The 26,799-nt window shown below is 39.4% G+C and overlaps 1 protein-coding gene across 50 annotated transcripts in view; it reads right to left on the bottom strand.

Moving 5' to 3' along the window:
• The window catches only part of LOC107309443 (poly(rC)-binding protein 3-like), a 465,303-nt gene that overhangs the window by 65,933 nt on the left and 372,571 nt on the right, over positions 1–26,799 (bottom strand). For 3 of the 50 annotated variants that reach the window (XM_085540388.1, XM_085540361.1, XM_085540399.1), the window contains exon 1: positions 5,006–5,053. The exons of 44 other annotated variants lie outside the window; for them this stretch is intronic. The gene's annotated coding sequence lies outside the window, so the exon portion shown is untranslated. Of the gene's footprint in view, positions 1–5,005; positions 5,054–5,319; positions 5,457–26,799 lie in introns of those variants that run through there. 3 more of the 50 variants (XM_085540362.1, XM_015854254.3, XM_085540358.1) reach the window with 3 other exon arrangements.

Below are 26,799 nucleotides of genomic sequence, written 5' to 3'. Positions count from 1 at the left end.
CCTAAAGGCAGCCCCAGCTTCCTCCTGGGACTTTGTCCATCCAGGGCAAGAAACTCCCTTCTTCAAAAGTGTGCTCACAAATGTGCACGTGCACTAGGTTGTCCCCGTAGGAATGCCACAAAAAGGAAAAACATACTCTGCTCAGTTTTCCTTAGCAGAATACCACAGGTGAACCAAGGATCTTGAAAAGCTCAAAGCTTCCACACTCACCTACTTATACAAGCAGCAAAACAGTTCTGGCGACCTGTGTGCCTTGTAACTTTGCAAGCTTGAGAGACGATGTTTGGGAGCCTGGTTGTTTCTTCATGAAAGACATAATCCCAAATGCAAACCCCTAAAACTTTTGGAAAGTGACCACACACTTTGCTCAAAAAGCACAGCAGAACAAAAATATACAGCTCATGAAAAGAGTTCTCAAGGCAGAGTGTTTTGATGAAGAGCTATATGAACACCAGGAGAACAAGATCCCTGCTCCTTCCTTCACGATGAACCTCCCAAACAGAAACTGTCTGAGAAAGAGGTGAAGATCTGACAGAAGATAACATCTATTCACAAAAGCTTCAAAGTAAACTATATCTATCTTAAGACATGCAAACGGTTATTATAATTTGATAAGGCTTTTTGTCATCTTGCCAATATTGCCTAAGAACAAGAAGCAGTCATGCTTAGTTGGAAATTCTCCCTGAAGAACTCGTATGAATATAGTATTTTACAGGCAAGGTAAAAATAGGTTTGCCTCTGAAGTACCAGTTTGTGGCCACCACTGCACAATGTATAGATATCTTTACTGCCCTCCCTATCAGAAGTGCCTCAGCCACCAGATATTTTTATAAAAAGTGTCCTTAAAGACACTGAGGATAAGTGTTAGAACATATGGATGTTTACCTCAGCATAGTCACATGACCTTGGGATGAAGCTCTCAGACTGTTTGTAGTGCCAAAGACAATGTAAGCCTTTAAGCACTTGTAATAAAGCAAAGTCTGGGTCAGGTCAGGCCAAGGCTGCTCTTTGCTCAAATCACTCAAGAGAACAACATGGTTGTAAGTTCTATACTGTCTGTAAGCCAGTCTGGAAGTTGGGTATATGCTCTGGTGAGATGAGAAACCAGAGTAGCAAGGACAAAATTGTGGCATTGAGTCAGAGAAGGTCATTCTTTCAGTACTTGAAGGAAGCATATAAACAGGAAATGGAATGGGTTGACAGTGATAGGACAAGGGGGAATGGTTTTATACGGAGACATGAGGAGGTTTAGGTTAGATACTAGGAGGAAGTTTTTCACACAGAGGGTGGTGACACACCGGAGCAGGTTGCCTAAGGAGGCTGTGGATGCCCCATCCCTGGAGGCATTCAAGGCCAGGCTGGATGTGGCTGGATGTGGCTCTGGGCAGCCTGCACATAGCAGGGGGTTTGAAACTAGATGATTATTATGGCCCTTTTCAATCCAGGCCATTCCATGATTCTTCCATCATCTGAGAAGAGACAGAAAATGCCCAGTGCTGCAGGTAGCAGAGGAGAAAGCAGCAAGCTAACAAACTGTCACAATGCTACTTTTTTTACCCAACAGGGTGATGAGTTTGTAATGGAGAAAGATAAGGAAACAGTTATCGGCAACTGAGTAGCTGACAGGAGGCAACAGGTGAACAAACTGGGTGCTAATTGGGGATTGCAGCAACTACAATCAATATTAACAACAAAGTAGATGGAAAAACTGAAAATAAAATAAAATAAAATAAAATAAAATAAAATAAAATAAAATAAAATAAAATAAAATAAAATAGAAATCAGAGTATAAAGAACTTTGGGGAAATACTGTAGGAACAGCCAAGCTTGATCTACATAATCTTGAAAGAAGGTGCCTCTGTCCTCTTAAAAGCAACTGTTTTCAGACATAAAACCTGTGCTTTGGGTAAATTCAAGTAACCAGCTTTGTATCTATCTATTTAAGGTTAAGAGATGGAATTCCAGTGCTCATTCACAGCTGCAAAATAGGCCTCCTGCCACCACAAGCTCACTACTTTGTACAGGACTGCATTTAAAACAAAGCTCCCCCAGGGTGGTAACAGCGCTATCTTGTCTCTTTATTGTCAACTGCCTACTACAGAAGTAAATTCACTGTTACCGCTTCAGCTGTATGAAAATGGTTTAAACTATTTTTCTTTGCTCTTGGTGAATTAGGCAGCTCCCCAGAAAATTTTTCCAGCAGAATTACTGGACTGTGTTTATCAAAGCGTTAAAAAAAGTGTTTGCATCTTAATTTTTTTTGCCTTCATTTAAGAAAAAACAAACGTGCAGTGTAAGAAGAGGTACCAACTCTAGCTGTATTACCTCCAGTTTGGACTCTCCTTCAAAAGCAGCCAAAAACTCCCTCCCTCCCCAGCAAGGGTTGCTAACCATGCTAATGCCCTTCAGGAGAGATCCATCTCAATAAGTGACCTTAAGAACCATTTGTATCTGTCTGAGACAGTTCCACTGAACTCCAGCAGGGAGAGAAAGTCGGAGCATCTAAAAGCATAACATGCTTTTTGACCATCACTCTTGTTTTAGGCAGAACCTTTCCTGAGGACACCTGAAAGGTTACACTGGCAGCAGGGACCAGCTCTTCCAAAACCAAAATAAACTTAGGACAATAGAAATAGCAGAGATGCCTACTAAGTGTTGAGACAATGGTATGTCCTTTTGTATTTAAGCACAGGTGACTATCTATATAAACTATGCAACTGGTGATTCAAGCTGCTGAATTTAAGCACATAGAAGATCCTGGAACCTGACCAGGGTGGAGCAAAACTGTTCAACAAAACTGCTTTAGGTCAGCAGGAGGATCACACTGCAGAATATTAACTATCCCTCTTCCTTTTTCCCTCAGTACACTTCATACAAATGTACCTTTTTTTATTGCAGTATGTAAGAAAAGATCTTTTATAAGGAAAAATCCTTATAAATCGCTTTCTTATTCTACACTTCTCAACTATGTAATTGATTTTCACCTATAGCTTAAATTCACATCTTCAAATTGAAAACAAGTAAGGTCTGCTGAAATTAAAATAGACCTTGTTAGTAATGGGCAGATCTAGTCATCTATACCTATTTCTTAACTCAAAAGGGAAAGCGATAATGTAAAGAAAGAAAATAATGTAAGAGACTTCACTGTGTTCTGCTCAGTTACCCACTATTCGAGATATGGCACACGCAGCAGTGGGCATCTCTGTGCCTGTGCACTTACACATAAAACCTACTGCACTGGTAACTGAGCAGGTATATTTTCTGTTAACTGGAATATGGCAAGAAAGCACTTTCAAGAGGATCTAATCTGCATTCATTTATAAATCAAATCAATATTTTCCCAGACTGCAATAGCTCTTAGAACGTTTAATGCTAAGTTCACGCACAGGATCTTTTTCTTCAGGATCGAAACCTTCACATGCTATCATTAAAGTGAAACTTTATCTTTGGGCAGCAGCAGCAGCGCTCAGCTAAGCTATCCTGTCTTCCTGCCCTGAAGTGTGATACAAAATCAAGACCATGGAGGGATCAGCCACGTAATACATGCATACACACATATGTACGTTCATTCTCATGGAGTCCTCCATACATAAAACTGTCAGTGTTAGCCACAGCACTCTCTCAATGCTCAGAGGTAACATTTTGATCACATAAAAGGCAGCAGCAACTTACAGTTTTATCTTGTAGCCCTTCCATACACAAATGTCAGATAATGCCTTGCTCTTGCTAGTGCGAATGCCAGTCTGGATCATCCATGGGCCAAAGATGAGCCCCAGGTCAACCCAAGACCTCTGTGGAGCTGAGGCATGAAATCTCAGCACTGCACAGGGTAAAAAGCCTTTTCTACAGCAATTGGCAAGGGATACATTGGTACTGCCCTTCTGGCATGAAGCAGGTCAAAGTAAAGTGCTAATCTGTGTGCTTCTGACCCCTACACTAAAGCACAAAGGAGGGCAGGACAACTTCTGTGGGTATGTAAAATTCACAATCCAGCTCCTCAGTTCTTTGAGCACAGGTGAGTGGGTAGTGGAAGGCCACAGGTGGGGCTCTTCTGAGAGCAAACTGAACCTTTATGGAAAGATGTCAGACAGCTAAAAGCAATGGTAAGGAAAACAGTGTATTTGCTGGCTGACATCTACCGTCCCTTTATTCGTCCTACAGTGACCTGTTGATTGTAAAAGGCTGCTGGCAAAAGTCTGTAAGATAACAGAGTGAAAGAGAAGGCGTTTAAGGGAAAGGATACATTAGACATGCATGGCATATTACATATTGTACATGGCACGTTAAGCATTCCCCTCTGTTTCCCTCGACTTCCCTTGTACTCTAAATAGGAAAGGTGGTGAACCAATCTCAAGGATTTCCTGTGACAGGTTTGATTAATGGCAAAATGGAGGAAAAAAAGATTTAGGTAGGCTGAAAATGCTGAACCTGTTTCCCCCTCCCCCCCCCCCCAAGTCAGAGAAACATAAATTCAAGTGAAGTATTAGGACCTTGGAGAAGAATTACATATGTAATTTGTTATTATTGCTAGCTGTATTAAAACAACAACAACAAACTAAACAACCCCTGTAACAACACATCATCGCCTCCCAGAATATTTCTTCCAAACTAAAATTTCTAATGCTATATAAAGCCTAAAGCATCATGTTTTAAATGAGATATGTATGTGTTAATGGAGGGATATCTGCAGCGATATCCCCAGGCCTTACACAAGCTAACAATGCTCTCCTCCCTCCGGAAAGCGCTGCTTTCTTCACTCTCAGAACTCACAGCCTGGCAGGGAAGGCCTCTGCAAGACAATCCAAGGGACTCAAACCCAAACATTCTGAATTTCTGCAAGCTATTTTCTTAGCAATTCATAAATTAGAAACTGAATTATACCTCCTCTTTCTATTACCTAAATATTTGTCAACTATCCTCTATTTTCAGATAGTTTTTGCAATGAAAAAAACAACAGTGGAATCCAGATCTCCTGGAAATACAGATAAATGAGAAAATCACAGACCTGAATGTTACTGTATTCCAAAATGCTGTAGAAAACTAGCAGAAACAACTGCAAAACAAGAGAAGAGTTGCAAGTATGAACAGCAAAGATGACTGAATACTTGAGCAGTACCTCTCAGCTCATGCAAATACATAATGCAAGTTATTCTCTTTCTGTTCATTGAATTGCTGCAGCTGATGTAGAGGGACAGTCGCATGCCCACTTCCCCACCACGCACATGCACACACACAATGCAGTTGCTGACATTTGAGCAGTTCTAAGAAAGACTGATTTTGCTATGAAGATTTTGGAAACACATAAGACAAAACTCTTACCTCTTCTTTACTGATGGACTATGAACACCCTGCTTGACTTTACATACAGACTGAGTATACCAACAGCTGTGCTCTTTCAAAATAATGAGATAGAGAATTACTAATTTTGCCACGAAAGTCATCAGAGCAGAGCTTACTTGTGGCCATGAAATTCCTTAAAGATGACATAAAAAATTATGGAGAGGAGAATGAAATGACTCACAGATTTTATTAAAACATAGACTTACAACTCTGTGTCATGTAGGTTTGGCTGAAAGTAAATTTGTACACGACCCATTACCAATGACATGTTGTTGGTCTCTCCCACTAATATTACAACAGTGGCTCTTACTAAGGAGAAGTCTTTGCTGGATGAGCTGGCAGCCTGTGGATACCACAAAGGTGCTAGAGCTCACTGTCCAGCCTCTCTTCTCTTTCCCTTTCTCATTTTCAGATCTGACCCAAGCAGCTGCAGTATGAACTCTGGGAGTTTTTCCTTTCCTCACCCCATTCTCTCATGCTCTGATGTGAACACAGCTCAGCATAATCCGTGAGCTCAATTATGGAGGAGTGACTAGAGTAAAAACACTAGCAACAACAAAGGAATTGCCAAAGGATAGGCAGGAAAGCCCTATACTAACAGTACCTGTGCTGCAGAAAATGGTAGAGTTACATTTATCTACAGGTTCAGATGAGTAAAATTAATTGCAAATCCCTGAGCCTGATATTTCTTATTGGCTAGGAAAAGTCAGAACACACAGAATCTTGATGCAAGCACTCAGGCGCAACTGATGGTATATGAATCCAACCACCTATAACCTACTCTACACTACAGAGGCCTCCAAGCCCCTGGAAGAATTTTGGCTAAGCAGAGCCTCACTATTTAGACCTATGTATGCTATGAATTCAACATCAAGCCTCATACACTCACATCCCCATTTTCAGGGTCAAGAATACTGTTGCAAATCCTTCAGACATTTAAGACAATAAACATCCCATGTACTACCTGGGGACTTAGCTAGCTCAAAGCAAGGAGGCAAAAGCCCTTTCTGCTCTTTGTAGGTAAGTCATAAGCAACACAGCTAGGCAGTGCCAAGGTAAATTGAAACGACAGCTAGTTCTACCTGCAGGGTCAATTGTAAAAGCAACAGCCTGCACAACAGGCCTTAAAGAAAGCACTAACAAGATTTTTACTACCCATTTCTGATGGCACTGGTTACAGATGGCAAGATGTAATTTTTCATTGCTAAAGCTCTACCAGTATGGCCTTTCAAGCCAACATATAGTCAAAAAGCAATAGTCCAAGCAGTAGCCACACAAGAGGTGCACTGATGGTATGGCTGTGGATTTACAAAACCATCCTAGTTCTTCTATTACCTAAGCATGCACTCTTAATTTCAGTGAGACTGCTTGATTTATTAAAAGTACCCAGGATTAGATACTTTTTGTAATTCAGGTAACATTACCTTGAACTCTTTAAGGCAAACAGACATTTACATGTTTAGTAGATTAGAAATGTTGGCTTCATTTGAGTTTGTACATCAAACAAATCTAATCTGGATATTTTTGTGTCCCCTTTTGTTCCTGGTACACAAAAAGCTAACCCACTTATTTGGTGTACATCTCCTGCTGTAATACGCTTTATGACTGTACACTTTTTGCATTACATTTAAAATTTGTCATAGACTGGCATTGAAAGAGATTTAAATCTGAAATCTAGCTATATTGCGGCAGCTAATTGATCATTATGAACTCTGCAGCTAGTTCAACCAGTGCCTGTCAACAGTTTGACAAATACAGCATTTTTATCCTGCTGCTAAACTGTCTGTAAAGAAACTAAAGTTTCTTATACATACATTTGCCATTCTCAGGTGTAGTGGGATTAATTTCTTTGGCTACAGGTCTATCCTGAACAGTTCACAGTGAATAACAAATGTAGTGGACAATGTACTGTAGTCTGTATTCAAGAACAGTCATGAGTGTAACAAACCTGGCTTATCTTATCATAGGACATCTGGCTCAAGACCCTGGGCAGCCTGATCTGGTGGGGGCAGCCCTGCCCACAGCAAGGGGTTGGGGCTGGGTGGGCTTTAAGGTTCCCTCCAGCCTAAGCCATTCTGTGGTTCTGTGATCACAAAATAAACCCTTCTGACCTTAAAATGTGCATGAAGCTAAATTAATATCTTCAAGCTTGTTAAATGAAAAAAATAATAATAATCCAATGAAACATCTCTCTAATTTAAGAACTGTATGGGACCGTGAGCCAGTTCAGCCTGCTGCATGTCCTTGTTGTGAGCACACATGCAAGCACATTCACATCCCTAGCAGGCCCCCAGGTGAACTGGCAGACAAAGGGGAGCGTTTTATTTCAAGATGTTGAAAGTGCCTTTGTTTTCATACTATATTTAGCCAGAGACAGCTAATGCTGTTTCTGATCATTCTTCTTCTTTACTTTGTGTCATTACAAAATTCCCAGAAGACATTTTGTAAAATACAACAACAACAGAACAGTAGCAGTGCACCCACTCACACTGCAAAAACGAAAGCAGAGTTATGGAGACGTTTTATGTGATGACAAATGCAGTTGAAAAGGTGTCCATCCTTTCTTTTCTTTATTCGTGCAGTCCTCTATCCCCCTAGTCATGCTGATGAGACCTTACACAGAACAAAATCACCATATACTTGAAAAGCAAGTCAAACCAACAAGCCAAACAGAAAAACACACCAAATTCGGGTCTGGTTAATAGCACAACCTCGCAACCAATAAACTGGCACAACATGCAAATGAGTGAACAACAGTGCAGAAATGGAACTTATTAAATTGGCTTTGCTGACTAAAAAAAAACCATTCGTGCCACCATAACTGGTTATATAAAATGGATAGCACTGAAGAGTCAGATGTTACTTTCTTCTTTCCTGGCAGTTTTACCCATTTCTACTTGGCCAGGGTTGAAGTTTTCTGGTGTTTTTAGGGAATCTTCCTGTAATTCCTTGCTGTTTCTTAATCACGCAACCTCGGTTCCAGGGAAAGAACAGTTTTGTGGAATTTCTTGGCAGGGTGAACTGTAACTATCTTTGTCCTTGCCACATAAGAGGAGGGGTCATGTCTTACTTATTGATGCCTTCATCAGTCTTAGACCTGCAATGCCAAGGTGGAAAGAGGTACCAAATCTGGAGGCTTTTAAAGTAGTCTGCAGACTTTCTTCAACAATTTCTGCATCAAATCACAGGTGTGATTTCTGTTTTCTTTTTAAGAGAACAGCATAAAGTATTTCCCAGTTACCTATGACAACTAAAAGCCAAAAAACACACACAAAAATAGTATTGATTTTGACTGCTGTTATATTAATCATAACTTTTTAAGAAAATGAAAGTTCTCTTGCAAACATTTTGTTCAACAAACAAAAATGTTCTTTTATGTTTCTGAAATGTTTTGAAATCCTTAGACAGAAGATGACATGTAAGCCTTACTTTTAAGTTTCCCACCTCCTCGTCCTCAGAGAAACAGTACACAAAATTTCTGGCAGAGAAACTGAATGCTGCAGAAATATAGTCAATATGTCTCCATGAAAAAAATATCTTTTTTTTTCCCCCCCTGTTCTAGAAAACTACTTGGGCCCAGATGCCACCAGGTGAAATTCAACAGCAGATGCCCCATCAAAGGCATGCCAAGCAAGCTGAATTTATTTTAGTGATCTGCTGGCACTCCAGCAGAGCCATTGCTTGGTGTTGTTAACTGAATTCTCCCTGTTCACCTTAAGTGGATTTAAACTCATTTTTGTCTTGCAGGAAGAACTATAGAAGAGTAATATGGTTAGTTCAGAAGCTGCTAGAATGATTAAAGGAGGATGCGTGGACTGAAGTTTGTGGTGAGGAACAACTCGTACAGCAAGATTCGTACTCTTCCCACCAAAAGCCCAGAAGCAAACTTTATTGTTCCTTTTCTGTGGCAGTGTCCTGGGATGCCTTTAAATAGAAATCTCTTTCTGACAATTTTGCTAATGCATTACTTTGGAGATGGGCTGAAGCCAAGGCCTGAGTTCAGAGCTCTGAGGCAGCGCTTCTTTTATCCAAACCTCCAGGAAGTATTTCCATCAAGCACCAGTAGGCAGACTTAAGCTTTAAAGCCAGGCCTCCTCATTCCCTTGCTCCTACCGTACAAAATAAAATCCTTTTTATCATATTTTAGCAAGAATTGTTCTAAGCCTTCAAGCCTGGACACACTCTCCTCTCCCCACACTACAAAATGACCATTTCTCAACATCAATGTACATGCTCCAGACTTGGGATGGTGGCATGTCTAGAGCCCAGGCAGACCCACTGAATCCCCTGCTGCCACTGCAGCAGCACACATTTTGCTGGGAACCCCAGCAAGCAAGATCAGCCTGGCTTGCCCATGGCCAGCAGCCAAGGGGAAAGGATATGCCTGGCTGGACTTCTTCATTCCCACACTGCTTGGAGCCAGTTCCTCACCCCAGTGCCTTTCCTCTCCCCACAGCCCTGGAGCAGTGCCAAAAATGAAGTCTCCTGTCTCAAGCTCATCTGATTGCAACACAAGATCATCATTTCCTTCCCTGGAGTCATTCTCCCTCTTCATTACGCAATTGTCAATTCCTAGATTAACTTCTTCGACAACATCCTCATTCATTACACCAAACTGATTAATGCCCTGAACACTACTCATCCCAAGCCCAAAAGGAATGCTGCTTCTCTGGGAAAAAAAAAAAGAACAACCTACTGCAATGATGTAATTCATGACTGTAGCACAATACGTATATATAAACAGTCCAAGTGGAAGGCATGTAAGAAAACACACATCTGGCTTTCACTAGCTTCTGAGAGCTTGTTTCTGCTACATAAGTTCTTTTCGGGTTGTTTTTCAGAGCAACACTACTTACTTTTTGTTCAGCACTGACAGTGGGGTTTGAGTTGCAATGGAAACAAATATGAAGAGAGTCTCTGTCTCGAGGAATCTCCTTTCAAGCAAAAAGAGAAGCATAAAGAAAGTGACTGAACCCTTTTGGCCCAACAGAACATTATGATCTTTGCCTATCACTGCCAGCAACATTAAACCTAATGACATCTCAGCCATGAACTGCTACTAGGGAACACATAGCAATTTCTTCAGCGAGAAAGAAAGCTAAATGTTACCTAAGTCTATGTGGTTACCATTCTGTGGTGTAGCAGCATTTGTAGCACAGGTATAAAATCTCCAGTGCCCTGCGTGCAAGCCTTCATTCATTAAAGGAGTCCTTTTATTTATTTATTTTCTTATTTATTGAAAAAACAACTCGTACAAGGACTCAGTACAGAGGCTGTGCCTTAACAATTACTTCATTAAGCTTTATCAGTCTAATCAATATCACTTCCACTTTCGTTCTGCTGTACAATTAGTGTCACACAATGCACAAGTCATCACACACCACGAAGTAGATTTTTTTTGAAATGAGAATTGTGGCTGTACCGCATGCAAGCGCACAGCACTAAGAAAGAGCAACACTACTTTTAGTTATACCCTCTCCTTTCCTTCCAGATTTGACTCTTTCAAGTCTTCTCCCAGCACATTTCTATTTCTAAAAAGCATATTTTCAATATTCTGTCAGTTTTATGCACTCCAATTTGCAAACACTTTCGAGCTTCTGAATATATGGGGTCACTCTATGCTAAATTAAACAGAACTGAATAATCATCTATTTCAGACAAAGATTCCTTTGTTCCTCAAAGTTGTTGCTATGCACATTGATGCAGGAATATAACTTGATTGCAGGAAACAAGAAAGCTTTGTAGCTTGCATTATTTTTGGCTTACAAACACAGTCCTGTTCATTGTGGCCACAAAGACATTGCTTGATTTTTTACCAGTATTATTAATGAAACAATCTTTTCTTGCTAATGGCTACTGCAACACTATTAATACACAATTGGGATGCAACAGACCTGCCTTTATGGGTCTCAGGACTGAAGAGCCTGTTTTTCTCACAGAGATTTTTAGTGTTCCAAGGCTCCAAATGGTACCAGTGACAGGCAGTGGCTGATGGCTGACAGTGTATTGTCTAGACATAACTTCTCTTACGTGGTTTGCACAGTGCAAATCACATCCCAGACCTGCTCACACTGCTCTCTCTGGCCTTTTGCTTTCTGTTTTGGATATGCTGTGAAGTTCTCCATAGCTCAGAGCAAGACAGCCTCAGAAAACCACACCTCTCAGCACAGATTTGTGCCATGAGTGATAAAGAAGAAAACAGAGGGCCCTGGAAGTAAGTCGTCACTGTCTGAGTAGGTCTTCTGTGAGAAGCCTGAGAATAGTATTCTCTCTTTGACTTCAACAGACTGCAACGTCACTAACCTGAGTACTGGAAAAAATCAGCCCCTCAGATTGTCCTTCTCAGATACAGCTGAATCACTCCTGGATTTGCAGGCAGAAGAGGGATGGGAACATGGGGCTGGACAGGCATGTAAACAACCTCAATTCCCTTACCAAAGAACGCTGTGCTGAGCAACCGCTTTAAGACTGCCCAGGATATAGAGATATTCTCTTCTGGAGCATAAACACATATGGTGTGAGGCACCAAGTAACTCAGCAACCAGGGAATAGAAAGCAACACCAGTAATTTCAAAAAGCAGCATGTAAGGAGATAACATGTAGGGGCTAAAGGACTATCAGCAGCAATTTGGACAGCACATCTGACAGCTACAGTTCTGCTTCTGACTTATAGAACCATGAAGGTCAGAATAGACCTCATAGAAAGACAACCCAGCCCAACCACCAACCCATCTTTACCATGCCCACTAACCACTTTCCTCAGCGCCAAGCCACACGGTTCTTGAACATCTCCAAGGCTTTCAAGAAAAAATATCACACGCAGTTACTCTGAAACGTAACTTCATTCAGCAGCATCCATGCACTTGAACCCAAAGCACGCTTTGAAGTGTGTTCTTGCTTGACATACTATCGGGTGAGTACCCTCGCACAGACTTGTCTAGGCAGTAGGATTAGTACAAAACAAGAGGGAACTCTGCTGCCTTAAAATGATGCCATTACCTGGGAGGCTCTCCTTCCTCTTTTTTTTTTTTTTTTTTTTTAATCCACAAAAAAACTTTAGTTGTCAAGTGTCAATCTGAACTCAGATTGAAACACTGAGGAGATCTCAGCAACAAAACTGTCAAAATAGTAATTCATAAGTGCTTGCTTAAAAGACAGGAAAGCCTGAACTAAAATCAACACTTACTTCACTATTTTCTGTCCCCTACCCCGATGCATGGAGACTACAAGAATATATAATGTCAAATTCTCAGGATGCAAAAAACTACCAACAACAGAGCTCTGGCTTGCCTGCTCTTTTTTTTTTGTCTCTTCAGTTAGGTTCTGCTCTGTTAAGTTAGGATGAAATCACACCGAACACTACACTAATGCTTCTGTTAATTAACAACATGCTTCCCAATTGCACTTTTCATTCCCACAAAAAGTGCTGCATTTTCACAAAGTATCACTTGTAGTGAGGCATCCAAACATGCTAATTGCAGCTCTGTCTCCCAGGAGGGGAAATGTATGGGCTTACTCGGCATTAGTTAAAGACTTGAGTTGATTTCATCTTATTACTGTTATTAAAAATATTTGAAAAAGTTACAATTTATTTTACTTTTGCAAGCTTGCACAAATTCAGCTCAAGAGCAGATAAAAAGATATCCCAGTATGCATTACAAAGATAGATACAACCCAGCTAGTTCTACACCTGCTTACAGAAATGTAAACAGAGGCAAAATGGGAAGAGGAACTCTTAAGACAGTTCTGGCTGTCTGTCTTCCACAGCAATGGAAGATGGGAATACTCTGCGTTGGCTGTGATGGGACAGAGAAACAATCATGAATTGTGCAAAGCAGATTAAATTGTAAACTGCAGCACATGCAAATCCTACAGCATAGCTTCCTACAAACACAGTATATTTATTTATTTATTTATTTATTTTTAATGAACTTCAGTTGTATTGAGTATTTCAGGCTTTACTGCTCTGCTTTATTTTTTATCTGGTTGCTGGGTAGTAATAAAAAAGACTGAAAAGTTCAAAAAAGACTGAAAAGTTTAGTCACAAGACAGCAGGAACCTGGGCTTTGTTAATGCAAATTCTTGCTTACTGCAAACAGTGACTGATGTGAATGAAGAATCTGGGTCAAAAAAGCACAACAGAGGATGCTTCCTGTACTTGTACCAAACAACAGGCAGCTGGGAAATCGGCAAGTTCAAATGCAAAAACAGTAGGATTCTCCTGCAATGAGATGATTCATCTCTTTATAAACGAATTTTAGATTTTTAGCCAAAGTGAGAAAAGTTGGTATTTCCAGCTGAATTAATGCTTCACTGTCTGGAAAACTTCGATTTCCAATAATACTAGGAATCTGTGGCTCCTATTTGTGCGTCAGTGCAGCAGTAAGGCTTGTCTTGCTGCACACCTTTGAATTCTAGTCATGGCAGCACTGACTGTATTGAGAAATATATTAGCAAAAGTGAGTCTGTATGCTGGGGAGGAACCACTCTTCAGAATAGTAGTCTACTGCTTGATAGAGAAAGAGAATGAAGTGAGGTCTCAGAGAACATCTAATTAAGAAACTGCATGGGAAGAGAAGCCTCAAGGATCCTGCTCTATTTTGAAAACAGCTGCTGTACAGATAGCTTACAATAATCTGCCTGTAAGATTGTAGGGTAACGTTATAAAATCGATGTGAGCTTTGACCACGTATATGTGATGAGATATTGTATAATGGGGAAAAAAAAAAAAAGACAAAGAACAGGCCACTGCATGAAGATGATGTCTGGAGTGCATCAAGAGTGAGTTAACAGGACACAGAGAATGGAATAATAGCCAGAGGGACCCAGACCATTTTACAATGAGTCACCACTCTCCAAAACAACAAATCAGTATGGACAACATATCTAATCAACATCCTGCCAATACGGCAGGCTCTGAACCAGATATTGAAAACAATAAGACTAAGCATCATGAAGAGTTATTTTCTTCAAAGAAATACATGCACCTAATATCTTCATTTATTCAAGAGTGCATATTTCAGTGGTCAAATATATTTGATTATATGTTGTTACTTGTTGCAAAGGTGTAAGCCCAGCTTGAAAATATGTGGAGTTGACTGCTCCTCAAAAACTCGAACATGCCCACCACATTATGAATAATTAGTATTCTAGCTGCATTTGTACACTTCCTTTTTTCAAGATGGTAGGAAAAAGTATGAAAGCCTATCTGTAGATAGGCATACAACTATAATCACGTATACAAAGTCTTTATTCCCTCGATCTCATTCAAAGTTGTTTTTTTAACGAGACTACTAAAAGTCTACAGTCATTTTATTTAGTTTTTTGCATTACTGCATAGGGAAAGGTAAGGCTGACAGCCTCCAAACTCAAGTGCTAAGGAGAGTTAGACAAAATTGCTTTATGTGCTTTAAAGTAGGCTCATATTTTAAAAGGAAATAAGTATTAAAAAAGGGCTCCTCCAATTTCATACTTCCTTCCAAAAGTCAAGTTCTTGAAAACAAAAATTAAAAACCCAGCCATTCCTCTTGTGGAAACCACCAGGAACTCTGCCATTAAAATCAATGGCAGCCACATCTGTGGCAGCGGAAATGGAAGATAAATTAATTATCTATGTGCACATCCTTATTGAAAAAACAAAACCGTAAGTGTAAGTTTAATTTTTTACAATGTTAGGTGTTACAAAGTCAATTAGTGAAATTAAAAGTTAGAGCAAATCCATCACTGTCAGTTAAGATGTATTAACGATAATATTGTCTCTTTGGTGTTCTTGCTAATTTAAAGGCATTTACCCTGAGGCTGTTGCTGTTCAGCTCTTGTATGCAAACATTAGCCTGTGTCTTAATGATGTTTGCTAGTACATATGCTTTAATGGGCTGTTTTCTTCATTCAAAAGTGAACTGCCAAGCAAAAAGACCATGTATCTACTGTTGCTTTAGGACGTACTAAAGTACTGAAACAGCTTAAACACTGTCAGCTAAGATATTTTATCTTTTCTCTTTCAGATCCTTCTTCATGGTGCTCTGAGCAGTGTAGCACCTTGTTTATTTCCTTTGATTGACGATGTTTCTCCATCTCCAAAAAACTCGCAGTTAGTTTTGGGGACTGCACAAAGCCTGGTTGACTTTTGGCTTCCACTCTCATACTCCCCAGAAGAGGAGAATGGTAAGTCCAGGCTGCCCAGGTAGAAACTGCTCTTGCACACAAAGGCATGTGTGCCACAAAACTGGGAGGAATAAGGGAGGTGAGCAACCACCCTGCAAACCCAAGGCATATCTCGCCTTATTTCCAAAAAGGTGCTGAACCAATGGGAGTCAGCTTCAGGGAGGAATGCTGGCAGCCCAGGGTAAACTGGGACCCCAACCTACTGCTGAATTTGATACACATGTGAAAGTCTCAGAAAATTCTGTGGGTGATTTGGTTCCTCACTCTCCTTAAGAATAGCACTGTGATTGCTTAACCTACAAGCAGACTACTTTTGATCTATGTCTAAATATATACGTGAGCACAAAGAAAAGAATAAGAACCCATGTTTTTCCTTAGGAAACCAGAACCTTTTATCAGTACTAGCAGTGATGCAGACAAACACTTTATGGAGTGATTAAAAATGCTTCAGATAAATCTCAGGGTACAGGGTCTAAAAGACACCTCACAAAATTTGTCAGGTTTTTTTTATTTTTAAATGCCACCCAGCTGTCCTCTCCCATTCCTGTGCACTGGTTTTTGCAGAGGGCAAGACACAGCTCTCCACTGATTCAGTCAGTGGGTATGGTTTCAGCCATCTCAATGAATGACTCGCCAGGTAAAAACAAAGGAAGTGTAACATTTTGTTCTACACGCTGAACCACAAAGGTCTTGATGTTGAAATGTCACTGGTCAGAGATGTCCAAACAAATATGCTTCAGCAGGAATTGTAACCTTTAATAATAGTAATAATAAAAAAGTACTTGCTAAGGATATATATTTGCCTTCAGCACAAATAAAAAGTATTCAAATAATTCAAATCCAACACTACAACTGGTATTCAATAGCATTTGATTTATATAAGAAAAATACAATTAAGCATGTACGGAACTCACAAATTACCAATAATATGGTTTTACCTTCAGTTACTGAAACTGTAAAAAACCTCAGATTCCTCAGATGCTTCCTGATACATATTACCTTATCAGTAAGGAGCTCTAAGAGATATAATCAGAGATGGATGCTTAATGAAATACAAATCCACTTCCACCCACTTCTTCTGATAGCAAAATTCATCTCAAAGTAATTACCCTTTTAGTAAAGGACCAGCAAGCTTTAAGACCCCCTTGAACTTTCATACTAGTGTTTAAGTAGGATTTAAAAGAGATGTAGTTATTGTGTTGAATACTTGCCTAAATGCTTAGCTTAAGCTGTGAAACAGATCACACAGCAGAGCACACAAGTCAAGAAGTCTTGTGATTAACGGTGTCAAAGGCTGACAATATATCTACTGAAAAACAGCCCGGGCACTTTCATATTCAGAATCCATAGCTAGGAATCAATCACCTACAATCTACGCATGCACTAGACCTTCTTGTGCTACTGAACATAAAACTAGCAGATCAGGTTACATGTCTGGATTTCTTGATGGTTGAAATCCACATCTCTTTTCTTGCTGTGCTGCAACAGTAAAGCCGCAGCAATGAAGTAATTAATTTGAAAATCAAGCCTCATATTAACAATGACAATCTGATGAGCACTGAAATAATGCTTGGGACTAGTTTGTTTTATTTAGGTTTGGTACCAGTGATTCTACCCATTCAGCAAGAAAAGGAAGTCCCTGGCCACAATGTCACCACATCTACCCAAACTGAAGTACATCTACTCAAACAGAGCACAGCTCCTCAAGTGCTCTGCTACAGCACCTGTTCTCAGACTGCTGACATTTGCCACCAATCTCACTGAGTTGGAAAGTTCAGGATGCCAAACATGTGAGCTCCAGATCTGAAAGCTCCATAGGAAGCTACCTAGAAGTGCTTTCAGCAAGCTGTTATCTTGCTTTTTTCTCATATATCCTTCAATCTGAAATATAATTCTGATATCAATGCCGCATTTTTTCTCCGCTTTTCTCTCTTTATCCTTTTGGACCACAAAACTGTCTTTTATTTTCATCTCCTTACAGTTTATCACTGCCAGAAACTCATTCTCTACACAGCAGATTGCCACGACGATATTAACTAAAAAATTTCAATACTTCTGTGTAGACAAACAGAACTTGAGATAAATGCTTAATAAAGACAACGCTGACATCTCCATCCAAACAGTAATTTTCTGATCCTGCATTTTATTCAGTAAGTTCAAAATAATCCTCTTGCTCAAGATGTGCTCAAGACAATGCACATGAAATACTGTCATTAACTATTATAATTTTTAATGCAATTTAGTGTAATGCATGCAATATTTCCTGCAGAAGCTGCAATTCATGGCATTTCACTGGAAGAATTTGATGAGTTCTTTTCACATTACAAAGAATGTTATTTCCATCCCACATTAACAGGAGAAAAAGTGCCCCCTTCTAACAATATACTATTGCGGTACAATTTGTACTTTATGTGGGACGCACAAATATTTGGTGTAAATAACTGGATGTGGAGGCAATGGCATGGAGTCAATACACCACACTGGATTCTGACTAATGTCAGTTAATTATTAAACTTAGACTTATGTTATTCCATAAAATAATTTAATAAGTTACCATGTTCACTAGTTTCACAAAATATCCACGGGTTTTATCTTTTCGTTGCCTTCTTTTTATATTTTAATAAAAAATATATTTTAAAAGTTTTGTTAGTTATGTACATTTGCCCTGTATTTTCTATGTGGCCCAAGACAGCTTCTCCTCACTCAGTGTGGCCCAAGCAAACCAAAAGGTCGGATACCTGGATCTTACACCAAATTCATACCAGCTCATGCATAGTGTATGATGCTAAATGAGGTTTTATCAGTTCTGTTTAGAATACTGACAAACTAAAATTGAATTATTACTAATCATAGAGATTAAAAACATTTACCTGTTGTAGGCACCTTTTGACACTACTGCAAAAATATCTTTATGGTTATCTTTCCATCAGGAGAAGATTGTGATATTTATCAAATAAAAACTATATAGTTTTATGATCATTATAGTTAAGTGCTGACATTGCATGAATAAATATGGAGGTATGCACTCAATTCATGTAATGTATTAGAGAGAATGTAGGACAGGATGGTTAGTTGCGTAAAAGAAACATGTAAATATCTACATTGCCACTGACTTGCTGAGTGTTCTTGGATGACCACCACTCTCCACCATGAGTCTCCTCCTCCAAGCCTGGCTAATGGTCTTGACACTTCCCTTCCCCAGAGGATAAGAAACCTCTTGGGGAAGCATGGACAGAGTCCAAGGTCCTATCTTTTCAGGGTTTCCTTAAGGCAGTTGGACCCACTGACATTTTACACAAACCGCATAGGTTGTGTGGCATGTGGAAAGGAAGTTTGTCCTTGAAGTGTAAAAGGACAAACAGCCACACCCAGCTGGTTTTCTGAAGCTGTTCTCTACAAACGATTAAAGAATAGGTTGAATCTAGCATAGGAATGTATTCATCTGAAATAGAAATAAAGAAGAGTTTGTAACTTGGATCCTTCCCTCCCAATTCCATGTCCGTATTTGTTGGGTGAGACAAAGGAAAATTAAAAAAAAAAAAAAAGAAAAAAAGAAGCAAACAAAACTGCTTCCATGAGATGCTAGTACCCAAACATTCAAAGACCATATAGGATAGGGTTTGAAGAGGTTAATAGCCTCATATAACACATAGCCTTATCTTTCTATATTCTATTTAGCACTACACACGGCAACTACATTCTACTTTACAATTCTACCTAGATGACTTTCAATGAGAAGAAAAAGGGAACCAACAAATGCTTAGTAAACTAACAAATGTTTACTAAAGCAAAACATGCTAGGAGAAAGGGACAGAAATTCATTATTATTATTTTTACACATACAAGCTACGGCATTTTGTTTAGAATAGCAAGGAAAAAATATGCAAGAACTTCCTTTTTTCAGAGTAGTACACTTGTATACTGCATTTACAAGCCAGATTAGAACCATTTATAGCCACTTCTTTAAAGGAGATGAGAGAACAAAGAATTTTAAGGATATCCAGCTCTAGAAAGTACTTAACAGCAACCTCAGAAAGGAATGAAACTCAAAACTAAAATATATGGTTATGATGTAGCTAAAGATGCTTTGATAAAGGTCCAGAAAGAAGTGAAATGCTCAGAATTCTCTCAGAGCCTCTCCATTATATCAGGCACTGTTACCATCTCGCTGGCAGCAGCTGAGAAGAGAGGAGTCAATACCTTAGAACCTCAGTAATAAATTCTTGTTTGATGACTTTTTCTCCATGGCTATCAGGGAGGCAAACTTTCAAAACAACAATAACATTTAGAGTTATCTTACCACCTCTCCCCCTGCTCCCCCCAAAAAGGCTGACCCATGTAAAACTCAGCTTTAATACAGGTTAATCCATTGGTACATTTGTACTGAAAAAGCAAACCAAACCCACATTTACAGTTAAGAAAATAATTCCAGGAAGCTGTGAGAGGGTAAAACAAAAAGACAGCACTGGAGAGCTCATTTTAAAGAATACGTAGCAGTATGCACAGCCACAGAAAAACAATATTCAAAAATCTGACCTAGATACCAGTGTTTCCTAGTGACTAGAATTCATTAAAAACAGCACATTTTAAATGTACCACACAGGACTTTTCGAAGCTTTAGCATTAGATTCAGTTTAAATAACCACCCAAGCTAGCAAAAAATAAAGGCAACATTTTTTCTTAAAAAATAATAATAATTAAAAAAATAAATGAAACAACAAATCAAACAAAGAAAAACCCAACAAATTCAACCCCAGCCCCCTTAAAAAGCTAAGAGTTATTATTAGCCTCTTCTTAACAGCATAAGTCAGTATGAGACAGAGCTTTCGTTTACATGAGTGAATGCATTCTTTGGCCATGAGAGAAGCTAATAAGCTCACAGAACTGAGTGTTGGGTTCAAAGGGATTCCAAAAGCAATAGCAAAACTCAGCAGAAAGTTTCAAAGTTTCCACTCCAGCTAGCACATTTTCACATAATTGTGGTGGAAAACTATGATCATTAAATTATGCCATGTCATGGCAGCAGTGTGTTATCACAAATGATGAAATCTCCTTCTAGCTTTTCCCATTCACCCACTTTTCACTAGATGCTACAGAGAACGAAAATTCTTCTTATAACAGGAAGGCTGAGTTGCATCCTTTACAGAAGTGAAGAAGGGAGAATCAAGCTTTGCTCTCCTTGAGCAAGCTTTTGAGCCCCAAATGACCTCTTAATTTCAAGAAACTACTCACGTATTTTTATACTTAAGGTTAAGCACATGCTTAGGAACTATATTAATGCCAAAGTTCCTCTCTAAATCAAACTTATATTCACCTTCTGAGCAGATATTGCTTACTTTAAAAGCTTTATCATCATAGAAAAATGAATAAAGGGATGAGATTCATAGACTTGTCCATCTTTTCCCATAAAAGTAACATATGACACACTACAAAATACTATCCAGTGTAAATTCAAATCTTCAGATGCCTTCAAAAGGTCCTCTGGTCAACTCCACACCCTGAAGATGCTTTTTTCCCCTAACCTCAAAAAAACAGAAAAGAACATTCAACCTCTGGCTTAGAATTCCCTAAGAGAACAGAATCACAGAACTGCAACACGCAACAAATACACATTTATGCTTATCACATTCAACTGAGTTTGGCGGCTTCTTTCAAACGACTTCAAAAAATCAGCATTGAATTGTACAGTTGCTTTATGCCTATGGATTCCACAGTTTGTCATTTGTAACACAACAGTACTTATTTTTGCTTTGAAACAGGTACTGGAGCCAAACTAAGTGCTCTTATGAAACACTAAAAAGATGCAAGTGAATGTGTGGATGTGAGTGTTCTGTGCTAGTCATTACTTACTATCCATATTTGATATTCACTTCCTACTCACCAAGTCTTCACAAATTTAACCATTAAACAAGTTTATTTCCAAGATGACTACAGTTACTAGCTAGCACAGAGCTCATTCATCCCATGAAGACAACAAAGCTTCACTGCACCTTCTGCAGCCTGGACAGTATGCATCACTGCACAATCCCTATTGCCTTTAACTTCAGTGGCACAGGAGGCTGCCGGTCCTCCCATCCTCTTTGCACAGCACCCCACTGCCATCATTAAGCATGGTGAGTCGCTGACTCACTTCCCAGCTGCCTCCCTTTACCTTAACAACAAATAAAACTCCCTAGCAGTTTACTTCTAGCTCTTGAGAAGAATTATTTCCCTGTATTCTGACTTCAGGCCTATGTATAACATAGGAATGTGAGAAAGGCCTACTGACACTTCAAAGATCTCTGTTGATAGGCTTTTCCTAGATACCGATTTGCTCTGTTTGGTGTCTAGTGTTTCTGAATCAGTTCCCGTTATCTCAAAGTATGAAACACTGTTACAGACGGAATGACTAATGCAGGCTGTATGGCTCTCCTAAGGTCAAAGAGCATCCGGCCTCCAATCCCATGTCCCAGAGCTGAAAGGTAAGATTGCTCTCACTTGTTAACTGATTCCCTTCCTACCTGAGGATGTTCTACACCATTTTGCTATTTTACTTTTCAATCATAATTGCAGTTCTTCTTCTCTGTAACCGGATAGATGTTTTTCCTTTGGAGGACACCATCTACATTGATTCAGTCTTGCCTGCCTACTGTTTCAATCAATGATTTGGAACTGTAAATTAACCCTGACAGATAAAATTGTCTCATTTTGGATATCATACATTAAAACTCTTTAATGCTTAATAAGGGAGTTTCTTCTTTCATTAATGAATACGAGGCTCCCACTTTTGGTGCATTAAATTTTTGAAGACAGAATAGCTTGCTGTTCCTTTTTAGTTATTTCATTTAACTTGAGTTCCTTCTTCTGAGGAATAATTAAGTACAATTCTGGATCTTAAGAACTGAAGTCATGAAGACGTCAGTGAGAACAGCAAGAGGCTGCCAACCCAACTGTGCCACGACACTCGAAATAAATGCACTTCCTTTAGGTTAAGGATAGCTCTGCTGGAAGAGGAGCTAATTCTGTGTCATCATGTGTTTGATCTCTAATACAGTAGAGGCACATCAGGATCAACTTCAGGACATTCACTGGATCTGCATCAGCAGTAAAATAACTGGTTTATAGAATGCATTTCAAAAATGTGAACACAGCTTGTAAGGATTTTGTTTCTTTGCTCTCTCTATGATTTTATGCTGACTTACAGAATGAAATGAAGAGAGATACTAACTCTCACCTACATCTTTTCTTTTTTCCTCCTCCCCCCTGTTACTGTTCTGATCCTAATAAGTATTCCATTTTCAGAATAAGATCGGCAAACTCTTACCCAAAGCATCTGCTGCATTTCCTTGAATTCTCCTTTACTTACTCCACAGGGGAATAACTGGAAAGGCTGTCTAAAACATGGGCTTATAATGTGACTAATCAATGCTTTGAATCACACAAGTACCAAATTTGGTAAAACAGTAAAAAAATATGTCTAGGTTTATTTCTACTGAGCAAAAAATGTTACCTATCTACATAAGTCTCACTGAAATCAAAAGGACTTAAAACATGTAATTATATTTACATAAGAAAAACGGATTTAAGCATAGTATCCAAGTGCTCTATGCTGCTGGGACTTTAAGCAAGTCAAGGCAGATAACAGCTAAATTTAAAAGTACTGCTCTGTACTCCTGTAATATCACCACAATTTAGATGCAACTGTGGAAGTGGAAAATTACACTCTTCACTCTCAACGTACTTTGCAAAGAATATACCTCTAAATTTATGTAATTAAGGTATTTTGACATATCAATGGTTATACTGTGGTCCTGCACTTCTCTTTTGGGATTATCTTATTGTCTGGTTTATTTCACCACTGCTTGGATGGCTACAGTCAAAGAATTGACAGCTCGATGTCCAAGGGGAAACTGGTGATCAATACTGTTCTCCAAGGGTCTGTACTGGGACTGGTGCTACTTAACTTTTTGGTGACACAGACAGTGGAACTGAGTGCACCCTAAGCAAGTCTGTGGATGACACCAAGCTGAGTGTTGTAGTTGATACAAGGGAAGGGCTGTCATCCAAAAAGACTTGGATGAACTTGAGAGGTGAGCCTGTGTGAAACTCAGAAAGTTCAATAAGGCCAAATGCAAAGTCCTGCACCTGGACTGGGGCAAACCCTAGCAAATGCTGTGGGGAAAATGTAAGCAGAGGAGCCCTGCAGAGGAGACACAGGGATGCGAAATGATGAAAAACTGAGTTTGAGCTGGCAAACTGAGTCTGCAGCTCAGAAAGCCAACCATATCCTGGGCTGCAACACAGAATGGTTTAAGTTAGAAGGGACCTTAAAGACCACCTAGCTCCAACTCTCCTGCCTTGGGTAGGGTTGACATTCACTATATCAGGCACTAGGATAAGGTTACAAGGGACCCCATCTAACCAGATCTCGAACACCAGAGAAGCTGTAAAGCCCCTGTCCTTGGAAGTGACAGTATCTAAAGTGCCTTCCAGTTGGACTGTTCTCCAAAGTCTTAATATATCCCCAAAACCCTGCAGAGTCTGCAATCAGAAATAGCCCATTAAAAAAAATAAAAAAATCTAATTGCAGACAGATAGTAGAAAAATGCTTTCAAATAATTTTTCAAAAGCTCTCTAACATTCATGGCTTTGGGAAATGCAAAGCCCCACAACTCAAGTTTGAAAGACCAGAAGTAGCTATTAAGCAAGGCAGAGTAGCAAGTGGAGAGCCACAGACTGACATTTGTCACATAATTCTGAGTCTGTCATCACATGCTGATCTTCACATATGTGTATATAAATTTATGCATGTATAGAGCAATTACAGGCAACAATATTAAAATTATACTGATGTGTATATTAAGTTATTGGAATTTCCGATTATATACACTCCTACTTCTTGAAAAATGGTAAAGAACCACCTCCTCCTTTTAAACTTAGAATTTAAATAAAGAATATACTGAAATTTACATTAATCAAAATACAAGAAAGAGTCTGTTTCATTGGAGATTTTGTAAAAATATTATTCTCTGTTTTGCCTGTGTTTGTGCTTCTCAGACTTATTATCGCGATTCTCTTGCAGTTCAGTTAAATGTCAATGCTCCAATTACTTTAATAGTCAAACTGTGCGCTATTTTCACCACACAGTCATTCAGGCTTGTCATGTTTGACAAATCCAGTAATTGAGATGAACTCTTGGAGAATACTGACATGTAACCAGTCATTTCCTACTGCCGACTGTTGACCTCTGCAGCAGAAACCATGGAGGATTTATTCAGCAGCTTGAATAAAGAAAAGCAACACAAAACACAGCAGCAACAAACAAGCTTGTTAAATTTAAGATCATCATTTTACGCATCTCCACTCATTTTTTTGTTTACTCACTTAATGTTCTGCTGCAGTGGGAATTAAAACATTAAGAACACCTTGCATAAGCACAGAAAAAGGACAAGAGAAAATATTCTGGAATACCATGGTAAAAAAAAAAAAAATATTACCTAATGGATTTCTGGAGGCTGAGTAACGCCAAACAGGTTCAGGAACCCCTCAAGTATCCTCTGCCCCCAAGCAGCTGCTCACTTGCAGCCTCAGCTCATTAACAGCAGAAGGTATTACACAAATTACGTATTTACTGAGCAGAGCTGGTTTCAATCAGTCATTACAACATGTTAACTGTTGCTGGGGTGCATTTGTTCTTATCACTCCTCCACCACACTGTCCACTAATATGCAGGCAACAACTGAAACCTTGGAAGCATCCCTGGAAACCTGCAAAACACACCAAGAATGTGTGCTTGCTGGGTTCACAGGTCCTCAAGCGATGCCTTTGGGACCATCAGTATTTAACAAGCCTGGACATCTACACAGTAGATGCACATCACAGAACTGAAGAACAAAATAGAAAATGAAATAGAACGTCAAACAAACAAATACTGAACTAAAATAACAACAACAAAAAAACCTCACCAGGTTTTTCTAGTGACAAAGAGAAAATGCAACAAATTGAGATGAAGATGTAACCTAATTCAAACGCAATTTTAAACTCCCTTGCGATTTACATTAACTGGGGACTTAATGCTACTTTTGCTATAGTCAGGAAAGTTACTATGGACCTTTCTCCCAGGATTTAGTCCTTCCCTGGATGAAGTGCTGACATTTCATTGTAGGCTAATGAAAAAAAATGACTTGCCACAGAAAGCAAACGGTGGATAAAAATACAAAGAAATAATCCACACAGACAACACTAACTTCCAAGAAGTGACCTTTGCAGTTGCCAAAGTTAAATATCTCTTTGCAGCAGATTCTGCAGGGAATAAAGACCTCTGAAGAACTGCAGAACTTACCCATATTATTTTTTTAAAAACAGTAATACTCATTTGTAACCAATTTCATGGTAACCAACAAGGCTGAAAGGTCAACAGGAATCACTCCAGTTAGTGGAACTAGAAGCCAAAGAGATTTGTAGGAAAGGAAGAGCTGTAATATACAAAAACTTACTTCCAGGGAAAAGAAACAGTTAAAAAACCCAGCAGAATGGGGACATAACTAAACAGCTGCACTCTGATGAGATTACTATGATTATTTTCAATTAGGCAGGCATCAGGCATTGCCCACCTGTAAGAGAGAGGCCAGAAACAAAGGAGCCCATATGAGCGCATCTTACTGATAATGCAGGAAATCTAAGAAACTACAGATGAGAACATCCTGTCTTATAACTGAGAGTCAGTTAACCTTTACCAGTGGGGAAGACGGTTACTGTTCCTTCAGCTGAACACTCCAGATTCCTTCCTTTTCCATGGGAATGCACAAATTCTTTATGAAAGACAGTAGTTAGCTACATACATCATGCATTCAAACAACATTTGGCCAGCGGTACAGTGTGCAGCTGACTGAAGAGATTCTCTGCATTTGCTTTGAGGAGTCTGACTCAAAGAGGAACAGTCCAAACAGACTGAGTCAGAATCTTTGTCACCATCGCATAGGCACCATAGGTCATGTGCGCTGTGTGTCATTACCATGTAATGCATTTGCAGATATCGTGAATGAACTTTCTGTCTTTTCATGTGATAGGAATTGAGTTGCAACCTGTGCTGAGGAAGAACCAGGGAGAAGGCAGCTGTAGAGAGCATAGGCAGTCGTGCAGGCTGCATAGCAGCGCTACTTAAAGGCAGCACAGTCTATCCTACCATCTCTACGTGGCCACAGACACCGAGAAGGTTTTGTATCTAAGTACTATGCAGTTTTAATCCAGAGAGAACCTCCTGGCACTACCACAGTGCAAAGAAAACTGCTCCTCAGGTTCACCCATAGCAAATTG

Source organism: Coturnix japonica, chromosome 2 (assembly GCF_054131305.1).
Source record: "Coturnix japonica strain WE chromosome 2, WE-NBRP24, whole genome shotgun sequence".
In the NCBI taxonomy this organism is placed as follows: Eukaryota; Metazoa; Chordata; class Aves; order Galliformes; family Phasianidae; genus Coturnix; species Coturnix japonica.
Note: the sequence above shows the minus strand (reverse complement) of the source record. Positions and strands in the feature narration are given on the sequence as shown.